The sequence below is a fragment of the Clupea harengus genome, chromosome 20 (assembly GCF_900700415.2).
Source record: "Clupea harengus chromosome 20, Ch_v2.0.2, whole genome shotgun sequence".
NCBI lineage: Eukaryota > Metazoa > Chordata > Actinopteri > Clupeiformes > Clupeidae > Clupea > Clupea harengus.
The window spans coordinates 22,124,071-22,129,070 of NC_045171.1; the positions used below are offsets into that span (position 1 = coordinate 22,124,071).

The 5,000-nt window shown below is 43.0% G+C and overlaps 1 protein-coding gene across 4 annotated transcripts in view; it reads left to right on the top strand.

Moving 5' to 3' along the window:
- LOC105901336 (transcriptional enhancer factor TEF-1) overlaps window positions 1–5,000 on the top strand; it is a 56,654-nt gene that overhangs the window by 27,543 nt on the left and 24,111 nt on the right. The gene's annotated exons all lie outside the window — the stretch shown is intronic.

The following is a 5,000-nucleotide window of genomic DNA, read 5'->3' on the forward strand; positions in this document are numbered from 1 at the left end:
TACAACGAGACATAACTACTTGTATAGGTAATTTATTTAAGGTTTAAACATATTTAACAACATATCACCTACACAAAAATAAGTAAATTAACTAATGGCCAAGACCGCAGAACTTGGCCTCTCGCTCGCTCTTTCTTTCTCTCTCTCTCTCTCCCGCATCATCGCGCTCTCTGCGCATAGCGGTTTGAATGAACGACAACAATAAACAAATGCTGAGTGCTGATCAAGAGTTTTGTGCAAGCAATTTAAGGTCGCAATTCCCAAGTATGTCAGGCTTCATTCAGTGATTTGAAACAAATAAATATTATTAATATTGATTGAAGTTTTACAGTACAGAACCGACATTGAACGCTCCGAGCGAGCTGTGCTGTGGTAAACATGGAACTTTTCCTTGGCATGAAACGGCAAATAATCAAACCAGTGCATGAAGCTGTTGTAGCCTATCTAGTCTATTTTATTCATGCAATATACAGTCAGTACAGTAGCGACTAGCCCACACTAGTAATGTTTCTGTAAACGTTAAATAAAATGAGGCACACACTGTTATACAATTCTATGATTCTATTGGCGACTGTTCGACGGCTAGGGATACGGTACCTCGGTTCCAGTGTTTCACAGAACTCCCTGAAGCCTATCCCATCCACCACACTGATCGGCCTCATGTCCTTGCATATGAACGAAAAAAAATGTTTGCGTGCAGACCTCCTGCCGTGCCGCAGACAACGAACTTGTGGCGGACGGCGCAAAATATGTATCCAGACGTGGCTGTTTCGCTGAAGTTCCACATATTATGCCATATTCACTTGTGTGCACATTTTGGAGATGTAGCCTCAAGTTGCTAGTTGTTGAATGGTAAGCTAACTTTAGCTTACATAGCTTACACACTACTTTAGCTGTAGGCTCAACAAGTTTACTCAACTGACCAAAATCCGAAATATTTCCAGACATCACTCTTTAGATTTTTGGGGGTTACAATCACTTCCTCTGCTGCGGTCAAGCTGGGTTCTGCACTTTCGCCATCTTCCACGCAAGTCAACTGTGCAACTCCTGTGACCTGTCCCTGACCTCAGGCGCGCCCCCACCCGCAAAGCAGACAGTCGCGCCCATAGATATCTTTTTTTTACATTTGAATATTCATTTTCACATTCGAAATTCTGTTTTTAACACACTATTCGAATATATATTCGAATTTAGAATATTCGTTGACAGCCCTAACACACACACTTAAGTACGCAGACACACAAGAAAACAAACATACATACAGTCTCTCCTCTCTCTCTCACACACACACACACACACACACACACACACACACACACACACACACACACACACACACACACACACACACACACACTCATTCACTTATGTACAGAGACAAACAAGAAGACGCACACATGACACACACACTTATAGATTAGATAGATTTTATTAATCCCCTGCAGGCGTAATAGCAGCAAGGTAATAGGAATAAAATATATAAATAAATAAAAAAATAGTCCAGCTTCCTTCTCGTTTCTCCTCTGCAACCGCCTCCAGATTATCCATAGGAGTTGGGGGCCTCTTCTTGCTCCGCCGGTAGTCCACCACCAGCTCCTTGGTCTTTCCGATGTTGAGCTGGAAGTGATTGGTGTCACACCACCCTACAAAGCTCTCCACCAGAGCTCTGTACTCCGCCTCGTTGTCGTCCGTGATGCAGCTGACGATAGAGTAGTCATCGGAGAACTTCTGTAGGTGGCACGTACTCGAATTGAAGCGGAAGTCGGAAGTGTAGAGGGTGAACGGGAAAGGTGACAGCACAGTTCCTTGAGGGGCGCCGGTGCTGCTCACCAGCACATCCGACAGGCTGCCCTGCTGTCTCACGTACTGTGGTCTGCTGGTGAGGTAGTCCGTGATCCAGCCCACCAGGCCATGGTCCACCTGCAGGAGAGCTGCTAAACAGGCTGCAACTCGCCGCGGCACCATGGCAACCAATTCAGTTATTAAATAATGCCCGTTGTGTCCGTTGTTCTGGCTGGTCTCAAAAATTGACGTCCAACTGGCTAAGTAAGACTATGAAAAACTATTTACATGTAGGTAGAGCAGCGTACTATCTTAATGCAAATAACTACGCACAGTAGAAAAACTAAAGTCGCAAAAAGAAAAGGGGGGGGGGGGGGGGGTAGAAAAACGGAGAGCTGCTAAAACAGGCTGCCACTCGCGGCGGCACCACGTCACAATAAGAGTACGCAGACACACAAGAAGACACACACACGGGCACACACACGGGCACACACACGGGCACACACACGGGCACACACACGGGCACACACACGGGCAAACACACGGGCACACACACGGGCACACACTTGGAGAACTTCTGTAGGTGGCACGTACTCGAATTGAAGTGGAAGTCAGAGGTGTAGAGGGTGAACAGGAAATGTGACAAAGTTCCTTGGGGGTATGCAGACACACAAGAAAACAAACATACATTCAGTCTCTCTCACACACACACACACACACACACACACATACACACAGGGTTCCCACAGGACATGGAATTTCTGGAATATCATGGAATTTTAAAAAGGTATTTCAGGCATGGAATGTCATGGAATGTTGTGTGATTCCATTCCTGATTTCCTAATGTTCCGCTGTTTTCCATGCAGTATCCGGGTTGGTTGTTATGGTTACTTGATTTCTCATCACCAATTGATCCCCTTCCTGCTCGTCAATAACAATAAGTGCAATCACGTCAGTCAAGATGCAGCCTATCAGGGGGGACTGGGCTGTATGTGATCATGACTGTGCTTCTTTAAGCAGAGCAATCTTTGTCTTCGTCTTACGTCTGGGAACAAGGAAATACAGCTGACTGGGCCAATGAAGGTGCTTACTGGGCCAATGAAGAGTGATTTAGACCCAATGAAGAGTGATTTAGACCCAATGAAGAGTGATTTAGACCCAATTGCATGATGATCAGGTGCTCTAAACAGCACCAGGCTTCAAACACACACACACACACACACACACACACACACACTACTTGTGCGTACAAGCTATGTTTGACAAGCACACACACACACACACACACACACACTATACATTATACACATTATACATAGGTCATTATTAAAAGGTCATTATATATAGGGCATTATATGTAGGTCATTATAGGTCATTGTATGTAGGTAATTATACATCATCAGGTCATTATAGGTCATTATATATAGATAATTATATGTACAGTGCCCTCCACAATTATTGGCACCCTTAGTGAATATGAGCAAAACAGGCTATGAAAAAATATGTCTTTGAAGTAAAATTATTGAAAAAAAAAAAACTGTTGACATTAAATAAATATTTTACCCTAAAACATGTCTGCCACAATTATTGGCACCCCTGCAAAAATCTTATAATTCAAATCTAACTGAAGTATATTTCCAGTCATGTTTTACATTTTTAAGTTCACCTGTTTGATTAGGAACTCTTAAGAGGTCAACCATGACTTCCTGTTCCACTGGCGTACAAATATGAGGTGACACAGGCCAAATTTCATTAGTCATTCATCACTATGGGAAAGACCAAAGAACACAGTGACAATGTGCGACGAAAAGTTGTTGAGCTGCACAAATCAAGAAATGGACACAAGAAAATCTCTAAACAGTTGAAAATACCCATTTCCACGATCATGGAAATAATTAAGAAGTTTAAAGCGACAGGAGATGTTAAGAATCGGCCTGGAAGAGGACGTGTGTGTACATTGACCCCACGCACCGTGAGGAGGATGGTTCGACTGGCAAAAGAATCTCCAAGGATCACAGCTGGAGAATTGCACAGGTTAGTTGAGTCTTGGGGTCAGAAAGTCTCCAAAACTACCATCAGACGCCACCTACATCACCACAAGTTGTTTTGGAGGGTTGCCAGAAAAAAGCCTCTGCTGTCAGTCAACAACAAACTAAAGCGCCTACAGTTTGCCAAATGTAAGTCATACTTTCAATGGGACCGAGTTATATGGTCAGATGAGACCAAAATAAAGCTTTTTGGCAACAAACATCAAAGGTGGGTTTGGCGTAGACAGAAAGATAGCCATACAGAAAAGCACCTCATACCCACTGTGAAGTATGGTGGCGGATCTTTGATGTTGTGGGGCTGTTTTTCTTCCAAAGGCCCGGGACATCTTGTTAGGATACATGGTATCATGGACTCCATCAAATACCAGCAGATATTAAATGAAAACCTAACAGCCCCCTCCAGTAAGCTTAAAATGGGCCGTGGTTGGACCTTCCAGCAGGACAATGATCCGAAGCACACCTCAAAATCAACACAAAAATGGTTCACCGACCGCAGAATAAAGGTTTTGCCATGGCCATCACAGTCCCCCGACCTAAACCCCATAGAAAATCTGTGGGATGAGCTGAAGCCGAGTCTACAAACGTTGACCTCTGAATCTGAAGGATCTGGAGAGATACTGTATGTAGGAATGGTCTCAGATCCCGTGCCATGTGTTCACCAACCTCATCTCACGCATTATAGGAGAAGACTCAGAGCTGTTATCTTGGCAAAGGGAGGCTGCACAAAACATTAAATTAAGCCAATAATTGTGGCACACATGTTTTGGGGAAAAATATTTATTTAATGTCAACAGTTTTTTTTTCTTTCAATAATTTTACTTCAATGAAAAGGTAAGATTTTTGTGAATATTTTGAGTGAAAGGCCAAGAGGATAAACAGCAAAGACATATTTTTTCATAGCCTGTTTTGCTCATATTCACTAAGGGTGCCAATAATTGTGGAGGGCACTGTAGGTCATTATAGGATATTATATAAAGGATATTATATATAGGTCATTATATCATCAGGTCATTATAGGTCGTTATTATACGGCTATTCAGAATCTTGCAAAAAGTTCCATTGATTTGAATGGGCCACCCAAACGCTTGCAGGTCTGATATTACTTTATATTCACCTCTGAGAGAAATGAATGAGCGCTGTCATTGGCACCGGGTTTTGTGCTTCTAATTC